The 24,448-nt window shown below is 44.3% G+C and overlaps 1 protein-coding gene across 2 annotated transcripts in view; it reads right to left on the bottom strand.

Annotated features, from left to right (window-relative positions):
- LOC135977523 (uncharacterized) overlaps nucleotides 1-24,448 on the bottom strand; it is a 122,614-nt gene that overhangs the window by 91,575 nt on the left and 6,591 nt on the right. The window contains exon 1 of one of the 2 annotated variants that reach the window (XM_065578793.1): nucleotides 10,768-11,580. The exons of the other annotated variant lie outside the window; for it this stretch is intronic. The gene's annotated coding sequence lies outside the window, so the exon portion shown is untranslated. Of the gene's footprint in view, nucleotides 1-10,767; nucleotides 11,581-24,448 lie in introns of those variants that run through there. 2 annotated transcript variants of the gene reach the window in all.

Below are 24,448 nucleotides of genomic sequence, written 5' to 3'. Positions count from 1 at the left end.
CACACAGGGTCTACAAACATATATGAAGGATTACCCTACCCTAAGCTTTAATTATATATTTCAACTACACAAGAGTAGATATTTCTAAATTCCTCAGTTTTACCAACCTGGAGATAGAAACAAGAAATAACTCATTTTTAAGAAACCAGAGAAAAAACAGTAGAATTCCAAATAATGGAAGAAACACGTAGTTTACTTGAATATGAGCTCAGAGAGACTCATCCAGTTGGTCAATAGCTGAAATATATCTGAGGACATGTTTAGGAGTTCATTATGACATCAGACATTTGCGATAGAACCCCCCTCTACTAGACTAGTATCCAGAGGTGTGTAGGAGGACTTAGCACAGTTTGGAGTGCTCCATATGAAACCAGCAAAGACAGCTAAGGGGACTGTGATAACTATGGGATAATTGGTGAGAGACTATAACCCTGGGGAGTTAGGAGGCTTGGTTACAGTATTGGTACATGGAATGCAAGTAGGGTAGGTAGTGGGGTGAACTTAAGCAGACTGTCAAGAGATATTTCTGCTAAGGTGGGGTTAGTTATGTCTGGTTGCTGGAGTAAGCACCATTATATGAAACAAGAGCAACTAATGAGCTCCTTGTTTAGTGGGTCCTTCTGGCACTGGGACCAGCCAGGTCCAGGAAACAGGATGGACCCATCAACTAAGAGCTTTGGGCTCACCAGTAGGGGGAGTAAGCAGGGATTCCAGGAGAGTCGGGCTGGTTGGGGGTGAGAGGTGTGGGAAGGCAGTGATAGATACAATAGAAAGCAGTGTTGCAACATTGTCAATATTTCATTGAATTCTATTTTCATTTTGAATTTTTTCCCCAAATTTGGGGAAATTATGCTTAAAACAGCAGCAGCTTCATCCTTTATATAAATTATAAATCACAGTAAATACTGACAACAGTAGCCAAATTTTTTTTTTTAAACTCTTAAAATCCAAGTTTTAACAGGGGTCTAATTAGTCCCTGGACTCCTTGAACGTTGTTTTTTTTTAAAGCAATGACATCCAGGAGCCCCAAAATACTCACCCACACCCACACACAATAATGGGACTCCAGATGGGCCCTGTCAGCAGGAGACAGAAATGGTTTTGCAGACTCCTTCTCCTTCTCTGACCAGGGTTTGAGCTACGTCCATTTTTGGCATCAGTCACATATCATTCTAAAGTTTTACAAAATCTGTCTGTTAATTTAAAAACCCCTGTCTTCCTTATTAGAGCCAATAAAGGCCTTGGCTGAGAGAATCAAGGCTTTTGGCTAAGTAACACAAATTAACATAGTACCACGTCCACAACTATTTTGACCTCTCTTCATGGAGCTACGCGTTTCTTCTGCCACCAGGAGCTTGGGGATCCAGACTGACCTCACAAAGGTCAGGGTGGCTTTCAGCCAGACTTCTTCATGTAATGTATGCAGACTGTGTGTCACATTCCAGGGCTAAAACCAGGCAAGTGAGAGGGGTTGTGTCACCACCTGCCCCACAACCCTGGGTGTCTTACAATGCTTTGCTGTTGCAGCTCCCAACCAGGGATGATCACAAACAGTATGAAGGTCACACCTTGAACATCGGTGTATAGCTGCAGCCCTGGTCCAGCAACGCTGACCCCAGCAACCTGTCAGCAATACTCTAGTCACAGCCTTGGTTACCACTTGCAGGGTGACCCCAATACACTCCCAGTCCTGAATTTTCCCAAAATGTGTGTTCTGCATTGTCCAGTCCTCTTCTGGACAGTTCACATATTAAAGGCCCACTGCCCCTGTAAAGGGTCAATATTCAACAGTTTGCTACTTTAACGGGAGTTACCCAAACAGTTCAGCTTAAATACAATACTGGATTGGTTTAGATTATTTCATTACAAAGAGAGAGGTTTTAAATGAATACAAGTATGAGGTATTAAAGTAGAAATGTTTACAAGAAAAATAAAGATAAAATACTTCCAAAGTAGCTAAAACTTAACAAGCTACACTTGGTTCAAGGTGGTTCCCAGCAGCATCGCTGACCAAATTCTCAGGTCAGGATGTTCTCCCAAAGTCAAAGGGCTGATTCTTTTGTCTTCTGAGGTGAAAGAGAGAGAGGGATCCCTTGGGGTTTTCTGTCCCTCTCTTTTATAGTCCAGTGAAACTTTGAAGTGGATTCTTCTGAGGGTTACCCCTCAAAGCAAAGTTTATTCAAACCGTAAAGAAGTGACAGGGAATTCGGTGACAAAGGAGTCTCCATGTTCTTTCTTCTCACTCATTTTTGCTGAAATGCAAATGTGCTTTGTCTCCTACTATCTCACCCCCTTCGGTCTCGAGGACCCTGTTTATTACTTATATGTAAATTGAGGTAAACACACATTTTTTCGTTCAGGACCCTTCTGCCTAGGCAGGGCCGTGTGGTTTTGAACACGTGCTAAGAACATTATACAGAGGGATTTCATAACTTTACATATACTGTTGCTACACTTCACCATGATACTACTGACCAGCAAGTTATTAGTTTTCAAATGATACCTCACAAATCATATTTTGTACAGAGATAATGACAATAGTGTGTAGGGTGTGAATACAGTGATGCTTTCCATCAGACCTTACTAGGAACTGCATGACATATATGGAAATAGTGTTCAAGATGTGTGCCAATTTGGGTAAAACTTGCAAAAAGGGAGAACACATAGCATATATATGGCGCTTTGCACATTCAAAACACTGTACAGATATAAGCAAATTATTCCTCACACACCCAGGAGGCAGGGACTAAGCATTATCCCCATTTTGCAGATAGGGAAATGGTTCCAGAGATGAAAAGTGACTTGCATGAGACCTCCCAGCAAGTCAATGGCACAGCCAGGATTACAGCTCAGGACTTCCGGATTTCCAACCCTGCACTCATTCCAGCAGTCCAATTCACATGGCTGATTTTAGAATATAAGAATGGCCATATTGGATCAGACCAAAGGTCCATCTAGCCCAGTATCCTGTCTTCCAACAGTGGCCAATTCCAGGTGCTTCACAGGGAATGAACAGAACAGGTAATCATCAAGTGATCCATCCCTTGTCGCCCACTCCCAGCTTCTGGCAAACAGAGGTTAGAGACACCATTCCTGCCCATCCTGGCTAATAGCCATTGATGTACCTATCCTCCATGAATTTATCTAGCTCTTTTTTGAACCCTGTTATAGTCTTGGCCTTCGCAACATCTTCTGGCAAAGAGTTCCACAGGTTGACTATGCATTGTGTGAAGAAAGACTTCCTTTTGTTTGTTTTAAACCTGCTGCCTATTGATTTCATTTGGTGATCCCTAGTTTTTGTGTTATGAGAAGGAGTAAATAAATTTCCTTATTTACTTTCTGCACACCAGTCATGATTTTATAGACCTCAATCATATCTCCCCCTTAGTCATTTCTTTTCCAAACTGAAAAGTCCCTATCTTATTAATCTCTCCTCATATGGCAGCCGTTCCATATACCTAATCATTTTTGTCTCCCTTTTCTGAACAGACATAGTTAAAGCAGCACAAGCCCCTAGTGTGGGCAGGGCTGGACTAACTCTCCTGTGGACCCGGGGCTATTAGATTTTGTGGGGCTTCTGTATACGAGTCTTTTTCCTGGGAGGGAGTTTGGTGCAGGAGGGGACTGGAGAAGGGGATTGGGGTGCAGGAGGAGTGTGGGGTCTGGGAGGGAGTTTGGTGCAGGAGGGGATTCTGATCTGGGGCAGTGGGTTGGGGTGGATGAGGGGGTGTGAGGTGCAGGCTCTGGCTGGGAGGCACTTACCACAGGCAGCTCCTGGTTGGCAGCGCAGCAGGGCTCAGGCAGGCTGCCGGCCTGCCTGCCATAGCCCCAAGCTGCTCCCAGAAGTGGCTGACTGCTAGCATGTCTCTGCGACCCCGGGGGGAGGGGGACAGCACCAGCCAATGGGAGTTGCAGGGACGGTGCTGGGTGTGGTGGCAGTGCATGGAGGGCGGCGAGAAGCGGCGCAGGCCGAGGGATGTGCTGGCCGCGGCTTCTCGCCACCCCCATTGGCCCGGGACGGCGAACCGCGGCCAGTGGGGGCCGCGATCGGCCGAACCTGCCGCGTCAGCAGGTAAATAAAACTGGCCCGGCCTGCCAGGGTGCTTACCCTGGCGAGCCACGTGCCGAACGTTGCCGACCCCTGACTCACACAAATAGTCCCAATGACTTCCGTTCTTTGTGCTAATTTCTATGGCCCCTACTCCCTTTGTGTGTCTGTGGCAAAAATCCCATAGGGAAAACACTCATGACAGAATGTTAGACATGAGCTGGCAATGCCCGTACTGACCCCATCTAGTCATACTGTTTGACTTAGCCCAATTATGAGAATTACAAAAATCTTGCCAAAAATGATGCCCCCGAGCCACGAGACAGGATTATCAAAAGGATGGAAACTACCTTGACAACTGATGATTCTAGTGATGCAACTGAGCTGCCAAGCAACCACCACATGTACTCATTAGCTGGGGACGGAGACAGCCAATATCAGCTACAAGACCCAAAACTCTTGGGCGAAAGGAGCCAATATGACACCACCCACTCCGTTGGCAGAGAAGCCCCTTCATGTGAATATGGCAACAGCAATGTGGGTTTAGAAGGGGAGTGTAACCAGGGGATACCCATACTCTGGCATCATCTCTAGATACCTCACGGAAAGTCCCATCTACTTTAAGTTCTGCAACTTTCTGCTCCAGCCCATCAGAAGCAATGGAAGCCTGACTGTAGTGAGGCACAGCGGGGCCCCTCTTGCCCTCACAAACCAGTCAGGGACACCTCAGGTTGATGCAATCACCGGTGCACTTTATTTTTAGCCATTTCCCACCAGCACCTTACTATCTATATACTGGTTTGTTTCACAGCCAGGCTTTAAAAGCAGCAAACCAAAGCCACCTGCCACCCACCCAAGTGTGAGTGTGGCCTCTCCCTTTCTCTTCCGCCCACCCCCTGGCTTCCTTCCTCCCAGCCCTTTTTTAGCCCCTGGCTAATTAGGCTGGCAGCTGTTGCTAATTCCCAGGCAGGCACAGGCCTATTCAGCCAGCTCCAATCTACTCCCCTTAATTGGAGCTGGTGTGGCAGGGGGCTGGTTAAGCATTCCTTACCCAGCATCCTGTCACATTGACCCAGTTCCAATGTGCTGTCAGGAGGAAGGTGCAAAATAGTATGCGCTATGTGCCACAAGATCCTGGAACTTCCCTGAGGATCTTGGGTGATCTGTGCTGTTGGGGGGATGGGCTCCTGCTCCTTCCATAAGACAATGAGTCTCCGGAGCTTGACAAGTTTCAGTTTGGGTATTTTTCCACAAAACTTTCCTCCTATTTATTTTTCCACAGGAAGGGGTAATCTTGCCCAAATTACATACTACAATGATTTCTGCTCCATTTCATTGCTTCAAGTTTAAAGTCTTAAAAATGACCACAATAACAGATCCAAGAAAGCACAGGTTACATATGCTACGTACAAACTTTCATAATCCTCCTCCCTCCCCGCTCCAACATCTGTACTGTCTCAACTTTAGAGCAAATGGGATCATTATTTCTAATCTGCAGAAGTAGGCCAGATGTCCAGTAGCTGTATACATTCTTAAAGGAATTTGTGTTCTCCAGAACAGCTATTTTCACTGCAGTCTTAGAAAACTGAACAAACCCCTTTCTGAATCCATGCAACATAAATTAAGTTAGCACAGCAGGGCTTTCTGTGTAATAATTTAACTTGTCAGTTCACATCACTGACTGACTTGAAGAATTCATGGGGCTTAGCTGATCAATATTATAAATGGTTTGGATGGCACTGCAGGGATATCCCAGGGTTAATTTCAGGTCATTGGTTCTTATTTCTCTTAGGGTCTCATTAGCTGGAGCTAATATATAAAGGGGAAAGGGTGGGAGGGGTGAAAGAGGCAAACTATCTAACAACCAATGAGGCCAATACAAGGGAAGGAAAGAAAATGATGTGTTCAACTGAGTGTTACACATTCTATTGGATCTCCTCCTGCTCTTGAACATTAACAATGAAGAGGGGAGCTCTTTAGTTTCTGTGAAGAATTTAAGATAAATAAAATAGAGGGGAGAAGGAACTACTACTACTGTACATACTGGGCCAGATCTTCAGCTGGTGTAAATAGATACAATTTGTGAATTCAATGGAACTGTGATAATGACCTTCTTAATGACCTACTATCTTCCTATTTTTTGTCACTTGGAGAAGTGTTCAGAGAACTGCATGGCAGAGACGGACTCTTTTTGTCCCACCTTGTGTTCTGGGGTCAGCTTCTCAGCTGGCATAAGTCAGCATGAAGCCAATGGAGCTTCACAGGTTTATACTAGCTGAGCAATCAAGTCCTTTGTTAGGTGGAGCTTCTGAAGAGGGAGGCTGGGAGCACAATTCCTTCTGACAAGACACCATGAAGGGTCCTCTTTGAACGTCACTTTCTTTCCTACACAGGAAATCATTTGTGCATGAGAGGAATGGTGCATAAAAAACACTGAATTAACCCTTGTTTTCCTTTCCCTTCTGAATGACTACAGCATTTTGTCTTTCCAAAGGAAAGGAACCCTTTCCCCTTTTGACCCAGGGACCTCTGGTGCCAACTGGCAGAGGGCACAAGGGGTGCATAGTGTTTTTCAGGCATCCCTTGGATTAGATATATGCAGAATAGTTAACCCAAGGGTTCATGTGAGGTCTCTATTTAGAAAGCCAGTAGCCTGCTGGTCATCATAATCATGGTGAAATGTATGTATGGATAATATTTAAGGAGTTATTTATTTATGCTGCAAGTTATGTTCTGAAGGGCTTGCAGTTAAGGCAGGTCACCAGGAGGTGACATATCTCAGACACATTCCTTTCACGCAGTAGGTAACAGATGCTCCTCTCCCTGTCTAGTCATATGTGCACTGCGTCTTGTCTGCCTCACAATGGAAGCATACTTGCATATTGAGCCAGGTGCCAGTTGAAAGGTTGTGAAATCTACAAGGAAAAAGAAACACAACCAGTGGTGTTCTGTTTGTTTTCAGTCATAAAGGATGGGACTTGAATATCTCAGGAGGCAAAGGAACACACAGGGTCCTTCACCTAGGGTGCAAGCTGACAGGGGGTCTGTCTCATAAAAGGAGGGTCACAGCCAGCCTGGCTGTAAAAACACTGCAAGGACGTTGAGTGAGCATCACTCTACAAGACATGAGAGTATCTAGTTAATGAAGTCTAGACTCTAGAATATGTGTTATGATTTTGTTTTGTATACAACCATTTGTTTCCAACTTCTATTCATTATTACTCAAATCTCTCTGCTTTGCTCAATAAAGTTATTCTTGATTTCACTATGAACACATCTAAGTGCTGTGAGTTGAGCAGAGCGGTGGGCCAAAGTGGAACTGGTAAGCTGGGCTGTGTGGTTTCTTTGGAAGCAGCCACATCAGTGAATATTGTGAGTGTCCAGTGGACTAGGGATTGGATGCTCCAGGGAGATGCTCAGAGGGCTTGAAGGTTGGAGGGGGCCTATCGCTAACCTGCAGCCTCCCAGCAGGGCTGGGCCAAGAATAGCGGGGAGTGCTCGTGGTGCCTGTGGCCTTGAGGAGCTGCCGTTGGCACAGACAAGGCTTCTTCACGCTAAGGGCAAGTGGTGGTGAGGTGCCTCACAACCCTGGGTGTTCTCAGGAGGTGTCACAACTCGTAACCAGCAATTAATGTTTATAACAATTGAGTCCCTGAAGTCCCAATATGAGTATGCTAGTGGAGAAAGCAGATGTATTAACTCCACAGACTTCCAGTCCTGGCCCATTCTTTACTGAATGATTTTTTATAATCTACACTGAATTGTGAAGTTGGGGCTAGATATAATGTAGGCCAGGAGAGTGGTGCTTGACTTCTGATTAGGGCTGTAGCCTAAGAAGGACATCAGAAAACATCAACCACGTTTTATTTACATTGTAAGGCATTCAGCTCCAATTGAAAATGTCTTCCTCTGGAAAACCATGCTTCCTTCTGTAGTGTGTTGTATTTCCTGGCTAGACTGTATATAGTGCTCTTGGAAGATATCAGAGTGAAACTTCTGGAGAACACAGTTCCCAACTTGCTCACAGGAAAGTCACCAAGAGGAGAAGCTTGTACCTCAAGTTGCACCCACGCTGCTCCACTAAAGTGCCTCAACCATGGAAGAATCACCTCTAAGGCTGGGAGGGGAATTCAGCCTCTTTTTCTGTTCAGTCCTTTTTGCCAGTTTCCTTGGAGAGCCCATGGGTGCCCATTGTGGTGAGGGCCTTTAAGGTACTGACACCCATTTGGCGGGAACTGAAACAAGAATGATTCATTTCACATGTTCCAAACAACTTTCACTCACTGCTGACCTGGGGGGCTGAATGCACACCATGCAGGGCCGGCTCCATGCACCAGCCCACCAAGCTTGTGTCTGGGGCGGCACCTGGAGGGGGGCGGCGCGGTGCTCTGGCTCCAGCCGCCAGGGAGAGTGGAGCCGCAGTGGGCTTGCCGCCCTCCTCCCGGCGCTCTGGACGCCGGGGAGAGCGGAGCCCCAGCCGGGCTCTCCGCCCTACTCCCGGCGCTCCGGACGGTCGGGGAGAGTGGCCCGCGGCCAGGCTTGGCACCCTCCCCTGCCACGCGGTGGGGGGGGCACGGTGGGAGGCTTTTTTGCCTGGGGCGGCAAAAAAGCCAGATCCGGCCCTGACACCATGTGATCAAGAGGTGAAAGGCTCCTTTACTAGATCCCTGAGTCATCCAGTCCTACATTCCTTTTGCACTGGAAACACGGGGCTTCTTCATTAGAAATACTTCACTCCTCCAGTCCCCATTCTACCCTGTGCTACGCAGATGTACTGGGATTGAAGGAATAGCAAATGGAGCCTAACTGCACATGCGCAAGAGTTCAGCTGAGTATTCCTTGCTAATACTCCAGAAAGTTCTAGGAATAGGACGAAGCTACTATGCTTGCTAGCATATCAGTCTCAAAGCAATGTGGTCTTATTGGCTGGGCACATAACCAAACCCCAGCCCGACAATGCATATGCTACAGTTTACACATTGCATTAGCTAGAGGCAGACACTGGATGCGTTGTAAATTTGTAATGTGCTCCCCACAAATAGTGCTGATCTATCTTTCTCTGAATTTCAGACTTTGGCACTTATGCATGGCCAGCAGTACCCCATTCTTAAACCTTCACTAATAAGGATAGGATTTGTCCCACTAACAGTGAAATAGGGACTGGTATTTATTTTATCATTTATAGGTTCTGACATGAAAAGGAGGCTGGAATATTATTTAGTTCCAGTATAGTTTGCTCACGCTTGTGTTCATAGAACTAGGACAATGTTAAATAGGTGTCTGCGAAAGTGACAGCAGAAGTCGCAAGGATGAACAACTCAATAGCACCTGATATACTGAAGGCCAGGAACCGTACCACATTTACATAGGAAAAAACTAGTTAGTGGCTATCTAGCTAGACAGCTGTTATCTAACCTGGAATAGATATATATACACACACACCCTGCTAAATGTATATATTTGCCTTTCTATACAATGAGCCAGATTCAGAGGGCTGCTTAAAGAGATATTATTTGCAATATAACTTAATAAATGGGATTTTTTCTACAATCTGAAAACATAGTAATCCTAGGAATAATTATCAAATTTCCATATTTATGGAAAGAAGTCATATATGGAGCTAATAGCATAAATGGACATTTCACTTTCTTATTAATATGGAAATTCAGAAAATGTCAGACGTATCTATACATCAGCTTTTGAATTTTTACTGCTAGAGATGCCATTTATACACTATACTAAATTTCAAAACTCTTAATTCACCTCACTCTTATTTTGAGGAATCTGACTCTCTCTCTAGGGATTCTTTTAGTCAATTCGTTTAGTTTGTCATATTCACACTCTTAACTTTGGCAGGAGTCATTCCTGTACAAAAATCATAAGTGGGCCAAAATCATTCTTGGAGCAAATCCACTGAAGACATTGGCATTACAATAGGGAAGGATTTTATGCTAGTTTCTAGATAAGGACTCTTAAGAAAAGAATCCAGCAGTCCAGTAACAGGGATGCATGGCCACCTGGTAGGATAGTGGCACTTAAAAGGTGATAGAATAGCTATTGTGTTCAGACCCAAAAGCGTGTTGCATTTCTAAAAAGTAACTACATGTTGATGGAAAGACTCAGGTCTGGTCTCCACTAGGACGTTAGGTCAGTATAACTAAGTATATCACCCCCCCGATCAACCCAGTTAAAACAACCTAACCCCAGTGTAGACAGCACTAGGTCGACCGGAGCATTAGGTGACCTAGCTAATGTCTCTTGGGGAGATGGATTACCTACGCCGACAGGAGAACCCCTCCCATCCACATAGGTAGCGTCATCACAGGAAGTGCTACAGCGGCACTGCTACAGCGGTGCCGCTGTGGCAGTTTATGTGTAAACATGCTGTTATCGGTGTGGGTCCACCTACCCGCTAGGGGGCGGTGGGGAGCTACGACGTCACTGGCCGGCCTGGGTCACGCCTCTGCCACTGGGGAATTAGCGGTGGGAAGGATGCCAGCCAGTGTCTGTAGCGCGCCCCTCAGGCAGGGGAGCGCCGGCAAAGGTCAGTAGCGTGCCCCTCAGGCAGGGGTGTGCCGGCAAAGGTCGCGGCGTGGGTTGGCCGGGTAGGGGAACGCAGGCCCACCCTACACCACTGCGTTCCAGCCCAGGGCCCTGACTGTGGCAGGACGAGGGTCTCGCCACTGGATCAGCGGGGTCCTTCCGTTGTATAGACTCACCACTGTGCAGCTCTGTCCCTGGGCTACTTCCTACCCGATTGCTCGTCCGAAGCCCCCTGGTCCCGCCAGTGCGTCGGGGTAGTCCGCTGTTGGCAGCTCCAGCTCCCCCTCGGGCTCAGGCTCCTCCAGCTCCTCCCGGTCCTCGGCTGCTGGCAGCTCCAGCTCCAGCTCCCCCTCCGGCTCCTCCAGTCCCTCTGGGTACTCGGCAGCGGGCAGTCCTGGCAGCCCCAGTCCTTCCTCAGGTGAGGTTTCCACTGGTCCAGGGCTTCCCCTGGCGTGGCAGCAGGGTCTGAAGGGAGCAGCCCTCGGTCTGCATCTGCCTCCCTCCCTGGTGCTGCCCTGACTGAGCTAAGGCCCCTGCCCTTTATACTTCCTGTTCCACCCCTCCCCTTCCGGGAGGTGGAGCGAGCTTGGCCCAGCCCCGCCCACTCAGGCTGAGAGAGCGGCCCTTTACCCTCAGGTTCGGAGGGCAGGCACCCTGGCTCCCTACACATGCCCTTAGTAGAAAGAAATCAGCTGTAGTCAGCAAGGTCTCCCCATTCTGCTCAGAAAGAGGGCTAATCTGTTTCAGCAGCATCTTTTTTTCCAGATCCCAAAGACTCTTCTCCAGGATTTGCCCAGGAAGGCCAGAGACCAGGCCTCAGATGGTATGAAATCCCAACCTGTAAGTGGGACACTGTTAGTCTGGCATTATCGCACCCAGCTGAAATTAGAATCCATCGTGTAACCTTTAACCACTTCTCTATCACTCTGTGGTTTTCCCACCACATTTTGAAGAGTGCTGTTAGTCATTCTCTCTCCCTCAAAGTCATTTCATGCTTTTGTAACAAGAACGTACATTTTTAGTGGAAGGAAAACATTAGAAAAGCACTTTCCCCCGTCTGATACGACTAATGGGAAACCATAAACTCTGGTGAAATCTCCTGCTAGCAATGCTACCCCCAGCCCCGAGTCAGGGACAATGCTTCTCCACAATTATTGCAGACTGCATTCCCACGGCAGAATTCTAAATTGAGACATGCCAAGGCTTAAAAGGTCAAACAAAGAATTGTGGGATGGTGACATGAATAATTAGTTGCAGTAATTTAGTAATATTGGTTTGTTGTGATTATTGCTACAAACTCTTTTCATATTGACAGCTGTGATCTTGTTGGCATCTGAATAATTTAACCAGCTATTCATGATTTGTGCATCAGGGGAAAGCTGGGAAATTAGTCCCTCTAGTGTTCCTTGCCTTTATGAAAATGTATTTCTTTCTCCAGTTATTTATTTTCCCTATGGTTTGCATTATGAACAGCTATAAGATCGGCCTGATGCTAAGAGATTCTACGCATTCACTATGTATGGCAGCTACCAGTTGCTCAGCACGTCTCAGAATCAGGTTTTACTATATAAAACAACGAACTATGGCTCTCACCCCAAAACCATGAGATCTTTGAATGCCATCCCCACTGCAGGAACTTCCCTCCTCAATAAGCTGAGAACCCCAGCTCTCCTGTATTGTCCCTATCACTCTCAAAAGTGTAAGATATTCCCCTCCCAATGGGATTTCGGGAGCTTCTGATTTCACGCCATCTCTTTTCCTTGGAAAGATGCAGGATTTTTGGGAGGTGGAGGGGACGCTAATGTTCAAAAAAGGATCCCAATTCCCCTGAACTATTGAGTACTATAAGAATTGGATGTTCCTTGAAACTGTCAGAGAAGATTTTTCTCCCACCCTCTACCTCATCTAAAAAAAAATGCAAGATTGTCAGAAAGGAAAATCTCACTCCAACTGTTCCTTGACATGTCTGGTGAAAATATATCAAGCTTGCCTATTAAAATCATGTTTAGGAGAAAAACAATTTCAAACGTTTCACAGAGGGGATTTAAAGAAAGTCTAGTGTCTGAAGAGCACATTTGATAATTCTCTAGATGAGGGGACAATCTGAGCCCGGGGTTTGTAATATGATTCTTCACACAGTAGAGCTGCAGCACCTCACACTGCATGGGGGACTGTACTCTCAGATGTTCCAATTTTAGCCCAGAGTTAAAAGCATCATGTTTTAAAAGTTTCTTTTTAAACCTAACTTTAAAGACTAATTTTAGCAGCATTACACAAGGATGCAAACATCTACAAAAAACTGTCAATGTGGATTCCCTGTGGAATCCCTAATCAAAGCCATAACAAAATATCTTAAACAAGCCATTCAGATACTGTTTAAAAAACTCTTACAGGCAGCATTGGATTTTACTGCTGCACTACAAAATACTAGCATCTTTTATAACACAGCTGCTGGTGCCTTCTATTCTGGGTTAACAGAAGTCTCCCATGAAGTGTTTAAGTGCCATATTTAAATATTCTGATTGATATTTTCAAACCACTAAGCAATCTAGACATTATCTTCCATTTTAATAGAAGATATGCCAAAATGCCCTAAATTGCCTGGAAAATCTCAACCTTCCTAACTAATTAGGTCCGTATGGCTCTATACAGCATTTTATACATTTTCTTTAGAAAAAGATTAATCCTGAATTGAAAAAGGCAGAAGCATTAATCATGTCCACATTGTATACAGTGTTTTGTACCATTCCAGTGAAGCTTTGATGTTCATTAACATTGGGCCCAAATTACTTCACTGGGAGCAGGAATAGGCCTGTGCTAACAATTTATTATAGATTGTAGCGGGAAGGGGAAAAAAAGAAATGAATCACTTGAAGAGTGCTTAGAGATGTCTGAAAGGCAGTGTATAAAGCCACATTCTATTCTGTCTAATGATCCTGTTATTAATATGACTAAAGCATTTGGAAACAGCCCTTCTCATTTAACCTAAGGGTTGCCCATGTGTTTCAATAACACTCTTTTGAAGCACAAAAATGTCATGAAGCTTTTAGATCCCAGCCTTGTCCTTCATTAGGTCTGTTGAGAATTAAGGAACATATTACATAATGCCCAATATGAAGCATTTCATATCCAGAACAGAGCTGGCATTTGCAAGCCCATGGTCAGCCCGCTATCTTCCGGTGAGAGAGACCTGACAATGGAAAGTAAGCCCTTTTCCTTATGAAGGCAGCCTGGAAAATGTAAAGCCCTGTAAACAGAGGCATGCCACACACTAGAATTGAAAATCTGTCACTGATTTTTTTTTAAATAATAATCATCATCATCTAGGTTATTCACTCCCTATATAGCCACCCAAGGCTGGGCTCAGCTGTCCAGAAGGACAACAGCCATAGTTCCGTCTGATGTTGGGAAAGACCCCAGATCAGCTTCACAAGTTGTAGGCAGTATGATGGCAACAGGGCTCCTGCAAGCTTCCTATCAGGCAATCTGACTTCCGGTTACAAAGAAAGGCAGCTCGGCAGCACAATCTAGCAGACTGAGCAAGAGACCAATCTCAGCTGACGATGACTCCCTCTGTTGCCTTGGTTGACCAGAGTTAAGCATCTACAGCAAAACCAGGATTTAGGTGCTTAACTATAAATGCCTATGTTTCAAAATGTTGTCCTTAACCTTGCTGTGCCTCATTCGGCCCATCTGTGAAACCATCACAATTTACCTACTTCAGATGGGGTGTGATGATCATTGAATAGGTAACGTTTGTAAAGTACTGTGCGAGTCTTAGAACTCAGGCAAAATGCTCACAAACTTCCAGTGGCTGGGGACCAAGTCACTCCAAGACCCCCCCACCCCCCAGTTATCTGGATAACTGTCCCTTGCAAAAGTTTTTCAAGTGTTGGCAGCTATGAACAAAGCCCAACACAAGCATCTGGGTTCCACATTTCACAGAATCACAGAAAGGGACCTCCAGAGGTCATCAAATCCAGCCCCCCTGCACTGAGGCAGAACCCAGTACACTTAGACAGATATTTGTCCAACCTGTTCTTCATACCTCCCCAATGATGGGGTTTCCACAATCTTCCTTGAAAGCCTATTCCAGAGCTCATAAGAATGGCTATACTGAGTCAGACCAAAGGTCCATCTAGTCCAGTATCCTGTCTTCTGACAGTGGCCAATGCCAGGTGCCCCAGAGGGAATGTACAGAACAGACAATCATCAAGTGATCCATCCCCAGCGTCTGTCAAACAGAAGCTTGGGATACCATCCCTGTCCATCCTGGCTAATAGCCATTGATAGACCTATCCTCCATGAATTTATCTAGTTCTTTTTTTAACCCTGTTATCAGTTATCCTTATCAGTATGAAGTTTTTCCTAATATCTAACCTAAATCCCCTTTGCTGCAGATTAAGCCCATTACTTCTTGACCTACCTTCAGTGGACATGGAGAACAGTTGATCACTATCCTCTTTATAACAGCCCTTAATAGTCTCCAAATATGTCATCAGGTTTCCCTTTGTCTTCTTTTCCCAAGACTCAGCAGGAAGCAAGCAGGACAGGACAAAGATCACAAGGTACACATTTCATAGCAATTGTTTTTATAATGGTGGCTTCCACAATGTACTAACCACAGTCCCTGCCCTTAGGAACACAAAATTCAAGACATCAAGCAATCAAGGACAGAGGGAACAGGGTGGTAAAAGATAAAGCACACTGCTTTGATTAATCCCTCGTAGGCATCACAACAATGCAAGTGGGACTTGAGGGGGGATTTGTAGGAGGACAGGCTGGTGGCTTTATGGCTCACTTGACAGAAGGTATGTTGTGATGAAGCAGCAGTCTGGTGGGTACTGATGCTCTCTGAAGAGGCTGCAGGATGCATTCCCTCTGCAAGGGCCAGTGCAGAGTGGGTGTGTGCTAAACCTCCCCTCAGAGACAGTAGCAGCAGCTGCAATGGCCATGGGTAATCGGCATGCAAAGCAGACCTTGAGTGCAAAGAGCTGCGATTTTACTTGGCCCTTGCTCATCTTCCTTGAGCGTTTCCCCATTTACATGCATAAGGCCAGGCTCAATAGCTAGTCAAGAGTGCTGGGAGGGACTAGTCAAGTTTAAAAGTATATTTTGTCTATCACAAGCAAAGGGTCTGAACCAATTCCATTGACAAAGTCTTCCCACTGACTTTAGTGGGAGCTGGACCAGGCCCAGAGATCAGAATTCCTTAAAAGTGATGTCAGAGGAAACATTAGGGCATCCTCTTGCTCCCACTGCAATCCAGAGGAATTTGGGTAGATTTCAATGAAAATCTAATCAGACCCCCTTATTCTTTAAAGAGGAGAAAACAGGCAACACTATACTGATCCTGCAGAACCTCCAATACACCCACCAGAAAAACAAAACACAAGACGTGTGGCCAAACCACTGCAGTACTTAGAATCTGAGGCAAACAGAGTTGCCAGAGCCAAAAGATTTCAATCAGCAAAAGGAATATTCTTTAAACTACACTTTAACATCTGCTAGAGCAAGATGTTTGTTTAGCACGTCCCCCTGCAAAATGGAACAATGTCTCTTACCTAATGTACTTTTTTTAGATGAAAGAAGGATGTTTATGAGTGCCACGCGGGGTGTAATTGAAAGAATATTTCCGGATGAGAAAGCCATATGTTTTGTACTTCCATTGAACCTATAAATATCCCTGTAACATTTTAGGACCATAAATACCATGATTTGAAAGATTTTTATGCATTTGCTTAAGACTTTTTTTTTTATTACTTTCAATTATCAGTTTGCCAACTGCATCTTTCATTTTCCTCCCATTACATGGCAGTATTGCAAAGGATAAATTTGAAATGTCAATATGATCACTGGAATGTGTTCAGAGCTGAGCAGCTCTGGGGCTTCTCAAACAATCAGTCCTCAAAGGGGTGCAGAGAATAATTCCCCCAAATGTCATATGTTCTCCTCAGAGTCTAACCAGTGAGATTTATTTGCTGCCCCATTTGCAGGGTGTGATGAGGGGAAACCCTCAAAATGAAAACATCCAAGATTGCCCAGCTGTGCTGCAGAATTGTGTAATTTAACTCTTCCTATCCCATGCATTAGTACAAACTGCAGTGTGTCAGTCTAATGAAATAAGAGATTAGAAAGCTTTTAACGGAGAAAAAATAGCTAGTAATGATGGCCCCTGGTGCAAAACTTTCATGTCTAGGGAGAATTATATAATATTTCTTGCTTTGGTGAAAGAAAATAGTCAGAAATGTTTTTTCAGATGTTACCGTTAGAAATTTTTACATGGAAAGAGAAAAATGCAACCATGTTAGAAAGAAGATGCTCTTTCAGTGGGTTTTTGTTTTGTTTTTTAACAATTTCAAAGAGCTAGCTTTGCTTTGCACTTGTTTAAAACAAGCCATTCCATTGTCATCCTGGTTCAAGTTTTCTTTAATTTATTTCCCTCAAAGCCGCCTGCTCGCTGAGAAAAATGCCTATGGAAAAGAGAAACTTTCAACTAGTTCTCACTTTGGTTCCTCCCCACCACCACCACCACCCACCACCACCCACCTCATCATGTCTTAGTCCAAAAAGGGTTTGCTTCACTAAAGTTTCATGGAGTCCAAGAATCAGAGCCTGCTCCTGCACACTGATTACCAAGCATCATGCTTACTACCACGAGTAATCTCACCAGTGTCACAGTTATTGCTCCCAGTAGTAGGCAATGCACGTAGTATTAAGTGCTGGCAGGTTCAGCAACTGGGGCCAGATACAAAGCCCATTGAAATCAATTGAAAGACTCTTTTGAAGGGGAGGACTGTGACACAAGTGACCAAGAGTCTTGTTCATCCCATCAGAAATGGCTGCCTTCAGACGAATGTTGTCAGCATCCTGCAGTGCTGTTATTTCATGCAAGACTTGTCGTATATGGCCCAGATCCTCAACTGGTGTAAATTAGCAATAAGCCATTGATTTCAATGGCGTTCCACTAGCTGAAGACCTGAGGTGCTCACAAGTCAGGCAGACCTGAGATATTCTTGAGCATGAAAGTTGCTAAGAAACAAAGGCTGAAGTACAGAGCTTCTTCTTTACATCCTGAAGAAAACAGGGAGATTAAATTCACACCTCTAGCTAATTCAGATTAATTTTCCTGAGTGTCCCCTTGTAGACAAGCCTTAAGATTGCACATTCTGCCTCAGCTTTCACAATTCCTGACTTCTGAATGTTTAACACCTAACCTTAGTTAACATGTGTATTTTAAAGTGGACTAGTTAAACTGCATGAAACCCCTATGTGGACACTCTCATTCAGAACTGAAGTGGCCTTAATTCAGTTTAGTTTAAAATAACCCAAATTAAGGCCACTTTAATTGTGAATGAAAGTGTCTGCACAGGGGTTTCATGCAGTTTAGTGAACTCTTTAAATTCACATCTTTTGTTAATTCGGTTTAATTTTTTTGACTGAGTAGTCAAGGCTTTAGCCATTCCTCCAAATGACAAATAAACTTTACTAGTGTGATCATCTACTGCTTCTCCAATACAATATTTATTGCCAGGCAAAAACTTGAATGTGGAATTAAGATATTTCAATATGTATCAGTAACTTAAAGGTGTCCAGCAAAGAAAAAATGGGTCTGCCTTTTTTGCTTCTTTGTGCAGAAAGGCCTCAAAGGGAAAGGGGATTCTGTGGTTTATTTCTCAGGGGGATGGTTGGGAAAGGGGGCGTTTTTCTCCTTTTTTTACATTAGGCACATTGCCCACAAGAGGCTCTTGGGATCTGGAGAATGACAAGGTCAAGGACATCACAGCCAGAGGAGTCCCCACCTCTACTGGAAATGGACTGCCAGGGTCTGAGCTCAGAGACTCCAGAGACCCAGAGCCAGGGCAGAGAAAGGACTTCAGTGTGGAAGACTCTGCCTTCCTGTGAGTCCCATGAGATGGTGAGGTTAGCCATAGAACCACAGACTACAGGAGGGCAAACCATGGCAAGATTCCCTCCCCGTTAGCCCCTTCATACAGCTTTCACAGCAGAAGGAGACACACGGCTAGTTTAGGTTTAGGTTTTTGTTTTGAACAAAGAATCAATGTTTCCTTTAACTCAAGGGAAGTAAAATGAAATAAGTTTTATTTTGTTGTTATTAGTAAGTGAATAAATATTTGATGCAGGTGGTTTTGATTTTTAAGCTGCATTGAAAGGATTAATGCGGTGTCTGGGAGAGGCTAAGGGGTCCCTTCCCTTTTGGGTGTTTGTATCAGACAGCTCAGCACTGGCCAAAATCTCTCTGCACTTGGCAGGAATTCCTCACATCCTACCTCACTCACCATTAATCCAGTTCCACAAAGTCACCTCACAGGAACTGAACAGAAACAGCTTTTCTTCCTTGTTTTCAGGAACTTGTTTGGGAATTTAGGTGAACAACGTGGTAGTGGGCTGCTTAGTCTCTCTAGCCCAGCGGTTCTCACACTGTGGGTTGAGACCCCAAAGTGGGTCGCGACTCCATTTTAATGGGGTCACCAGGGCTGGCTTAGTCTTGCTGGGACCCTGGGTGAAAGCCCGAGCCCCACCACCTGGAGCCAAAGCTGAAGCCTGAGCCCCACTCCCTGGGGCCGAAGACCAAGGGCTTCAGCCCTGGGTGGTAGGGCTCAGGTGACAGGCCCTCCACCAGAGGCTGAAGCCTTTGGATTTTGGCTTTCCCCCCTCTTCCCTCCGCTCCCTCCTCCCCCCGCTTGGGGCGGAGGGGTTGGGGCAGGCTCAGGCTTTGGTCCCCGCTTCTGGGGTCATGTAGTCATTTTTGTTGTCAGAAGGGGGTCGCAGCACAATGAAGTTTGAGAACCTCTAGCTTCTCAAAAGGTAAGAGATCTGCTTAGTAGGAGAATGCATTTCAGTTTCCCCAGTCACATGAGTCACATTGCCATGCTCCTGTTGGCTGAGGTTTCCAGCAAATCAAAAAAATCCATGGCTATCATCACTACTATTGTGGGTCAAAGTGAATTCTTAGCTTTCATCTCACCTACCACCCAAGTCAGTTTATATACCATGCTTTATGTTGCCAGTAAATCCCAATATTCTAATTTATGATTATCAGAAGTATCAGGTCTACATCTCCATAATTATGGAACCCAGCAGAGACTCCAAGGGTAACCAAAAAAAAAAGCAAGCATAGTCTAGAAGTTAGACCACAGGACTGGATCAAAATACCCAAATTCTCTTCCCACCTTTAGATACCTATGGCCTTGAACAAGCTTATGAACATCTCTACACTTCCTCATCTGTCACATCAGGATAACAGCATCTAAGGTATTTCTATTGTGGCCATCACCGCAGTAGCTAGCTGCCTAACTCCTAGGAGCAGTGTGTGCAGTAGCTGGCTAATGTTTGCAAAGCATTATGAAGATGAAAAGCACCATGCATATTAAATGCCAAGTATTATAATTCCAAAAAAAAATGAGTCAAGAGAAAATAGCTCAGTTCTGCCACCTTTGCTCACACCAACTAGTGCTTAATGTCACAAGTAACTCTTCAGTTACAGGAGGCTACCCAAAGTACTACTCAGCATGAGGACGGCAACATCTGGCTCTCAATGCACATCATAGAACAGTGGTTCTCAAACTTTTGTAGTGGTGACCCCTTTCACATAACAAGGCTCTGAGTGTGACCCCCCTTATAAATTAAAAACATTTTTACATATATTTAACACCATTAGAAATGCTGGATACAAAGTGGGTTTTGGGGTGGAGGCTGACAGCTCGTGACCCCCCATGTAATAACCTCGCGACCTCCTGAGGGGTCCCGACCCCCAGTTTGAGAACCTCTGTCTTAGAAGACACATGAACATGGGCAGTGGAGCCTTCCTTCACTGACAATGCAAAAAAAGTTCTTTAAGCCCACCCACAGAGTAATGCACTCAAAGGAGGATTTTCAAATTCTTATTACTTGGGCAAATTAAAACAGTTCTCAGCAGATCACTCAAAGATGCTTCTCCTCATCAAGGAGTAATTCCCTGCCAACTTTTCAAAACACGGTAGGAACTGTTCAAAACATGGTAGGAAGAAAAGTTGTTTAATGGGGGAAGTCTGTTTTGTTTCACTTTTCTCATTTGTTGCCTCAGTTGTTTCTAGAGGACTTGAACAAGAACAATAATCTTCAGGCACCAGGCCTTCAAAATTTCAGCAAGAAAGTTTGAAAACCATTATTGTGGACACTCTAATACCCGCCTAACGTTACGTGCTGCTAGAGCTTCAGCTGTAATTACATATTAGCAAACAAACACTACACTTAGTGGCTGTTAAAGTTGTGGCAGGACACACACCACCACCCACAACTTTAAAAACTTGGAAATAACAAAGAAAACTTATGCACTTCTTTCCATTTTTATATGCCTACAACACTTCAACACTCATCCATCTCCAGGAAATACCAAAAAGCTATATGTACTCCAACTTCAAACTTGAAATTATATAAAAACATTTGAGGCCACTGTTATGGTGTTGTATCAGTTCTGTCACAGGTCAGTACATCTAACTGTCACACATTCCACACATTTGGGAAAGTATTCTGCCATAATATTGGCAAGCCACCTGCACTTTCCAGATCTTTTGCATCCAAAAGTGATTGAATGTGTTTTGCTCTGCTAGATCTATGCAGAACATATATATATTTTTATGTTACAGACAAATAGTTATAAAATGCTCTGTAGACAAACACTGTCAACATATAACGTATGTTACTGATGAGGTAGAGTAAAGAAATTAGAAGTGATGGAATGGATAATGGATAAAATCTGGGGGAAAATGAAATTGCAAATCCAAGAGCAAGGATTTTTAATGAATTTGTAAACTCGGGGGTTGTACCCTATCATTGGGCAATTGCTAATAAAGTACCTTTTAAAAAAGGGGGGGGTAGGGGAGAGTGATCTGGGAAACAACAGGCCTGTTAGTTTGACTCAATTGCATGCAAGGTCTTGGAAAAAGTTTTGAAAGAGAAAGTAGTTAAGGACCGAGGTAAACAGTAACTGGGATAAAATATAACATGGTTTTACAAAAGGTAGATCATGCCAGACCAACCTGATCTCTTTCTTTGAGAAGATAACTGATTTTTTAGGCAAAGGAAATGCAATAGTTCAAGGATTGGCAACCATCGGCAACCATGGGGGCTGCGGGAAGTGGCGGCCAGCACATCCCTCGGCCCACGCTGCTTCCCGCAGCCCCCATTGGCCTGAAACAGTGAACCGTGGCCAGTGGGAGCTGTGATCGGCCAAACCTGCGGACACTTCAGGTAAACAAACCTGCCCAGCCTGCTAGCGGATTTCCCTGGTGGGCTGGGGCCAAAGGCTGCCGATCCCTGCAGTAGATCTAGTCAACCTGGATTTCAGTAAAGCATTTGATACAGTTCCACATGGGAAATTATTAGTTAAATTAGAGAAGATGGGGATTAATATGAGAATTGAAAGGTGAATAAGGAACTAGTTAAAGGGGAGACTACAACGGGTCATGCTGAAAGGTGAACTGTCAGGCTGGAGGGAGGCTACTAGTGGAGCTCCTCAAGGATTGATCTTGGAACCAATTTTATTTGAACATTTTCCTTAATGCCCTTGGCACAAAAAATAGGGGTGTGCTAATAAAATTTGCAGATGACACAAAGTTGGAAGGTATTGTCAATGTGGAGGGGGACCAGAATATCATACAAAAAGATCTGGCTGACTTTAAAACTGGAGTAAGAGAAATGGGATGAAATTTAATAATCTCTATGTGCATGACCTAGCACAAATTTTTTGAGTTAGTGCAATGAAATGGGGATTTACCAGTTGGAAGTGACACAGGACAAGAAAGTCCTGGGTGTATTGGTTGATCAAAGGAGGACTATGAGCTGCCAATGTGATGTGACTGTGAAAAAGGCTAATGCAATCCTAGGATGAATCAGGCGAGGTATTTCCAGTAGAGACAGAGAAGTGTTAGTACCATTATAAAAGGCAAAGGTGAGACTTCATCTGGAATACTGTGTGCAATTCTGGTCTCCCATGTTTAAAAAAGATGAATGCAAACTGGAACAGGTGCAGAGAAGGGCTACTAGGATGATCAGAGGAATGGAAAACCTACTTTACGTGAGGAGACTTAAGGAGCTTAGCCTGTTTAGCCTAACCAAATGAAGGCTGAGGGGAGATGTGATTGTTCTCTATAAATCTATCAGACAGGGAACAAGTTATTTAAGTTAAGCTATTATGTTGACAAGAAAAAATGGATATAAACTGGCCATTAACAAATTTAGCCTTGAAATTAGATGAAGGTTTCTAACCATCAGAGGAGTGAAGTTCTGGACTAGCCTTCCTAGGGGAGTACTGAGGGGCAAAAAACCTAAATAGTTTCAAGACTGAGCTTGATAAGTTTATGGAGGAAATGGTATGATAAGGTTGCCTACAATGGCATGTGGCCCATCTGCAACTGCTAGTAGCAAATATCCCAAATGTCCAGAGATGGGACACTAGATGGGGAAGGCTCTGAGTTACTACAACTAATTCTTTCCCCTACGTCTGGCTGGTGAGTCTTGCCAACATGTTCAGGGTCCAACTGATAGCCATATTTGGGGTTGAGAAGGAATTTTTCCCCAGGTCAGATTGGCAGAGACCCTGGAGGTTTTTCGTCATCCTCTGCAGCATGGGGCACGGATCACTTATTGGTTTGAACTAAAGTAAATGGCAGATTATCTGTAATTTGAAGTCATGATTTGAGGAGTTCAGTAATGCATCCAGAGGTTATAGGTCTATTACAGGAGTGAGGGCTGAGGTTCTGTGGCCTGCAATGTGCAGGAGGTCAGACTAGATGATCACAATGGTCCCTTCTGACCTTAACGTTTATGAGACTCTAATCTCTGAACACTGGATTCATTATATCAGGTAACAATGCTACAGTAGTATCGAGATGGCTATACACACACTGGACAGTGGCATACATGATCGACTAAAATTAATTCTGATGTTACAAATCAAGAAATATAATCTTCAATGAAACACAGGCAGTAGGTGCAAGTGATCTCCTAACAAATAGATAGTTTCATGTCAGTGACTCCAGTAATAAAAAAAGGGGAAAACATTTCACTAAAAAGGATTTTAAATTGGAAATAATTTTAAGTTTTGCAAGAAATCTAGCACTTTAAATGTGCATACCAATTGACATGCTATAATAGATATAGTGCTCAAAATTTTCAAATGTGGATGCCTAAAGTTGGGTACTTAAATCCACACTGAGTCCCCAACAAACATTAGCCTGATTTCCAAGGGTTGGAGCTCATGGAAGTCCCTGAGAGTCCAAAGCAAAGCCCAAGGAAGACAATGAGAACCTTTCCAGTGATTTCAGGGGGCTGGTAGATCAAGACAATCCACTTCAATGGGATATGCAGGGGTTCAGCACAGGTTTAATTAAGTGCAAAACTAATGGTTCTAGGAGCTTAATGTAGGCATCCAGTTGTATAACTGAGGTATCCGGGGTCTGAAGAAGGCAAGATCAATAGAGAAAAGACCTACACACAAAAGTCCCAACAACAAAAAATCTGCTCTTATTTCTATCTTGTGTCTATTTCTACAACTCAAGAACCTTGCCCATACATCCAGGAAGAGCTTCTTGTCATGTGACTCTTGCATCTGGCACAAAGGAGACTGAAATCCAGAAGGAAGCAGATAGAGTGTATTGACACTGTTCACTCTCATGGGAAAGAGTTTAGGCTAATGCTGAAATAAACTAAAAGCTGGCACAAATTAGATATTTTTTAACAATTTCCGAATGGCCTTGACCATCGTGGTGAGTTGTTATGGGAACCAAACAGGAATGTGGTGACCTTGTTCCCTCTCAAACAGATCCTAGAGAATAGGAAACAGAGAGAGCCATA

The sequence above is a fragment of the Chrysemys picta genome, unplaced genomic scaffold (genome assembly GCF_011386835.1).
Source record: "Chrysemys picta bellii isolate R12L10 unplaced genomic scaffold, ASM1138683v2 scaf2, whole genome shotgun sequence".
NCBI lineage: Eukaryota > Metazoa > Chordata > Testudines > Emydidae > Chrysemys > Chrysemys picta.
Note: the sequence above shows the minus strand (reverse complement) of the source record. Positions and strands in the feature narration are given on the sequence as shown.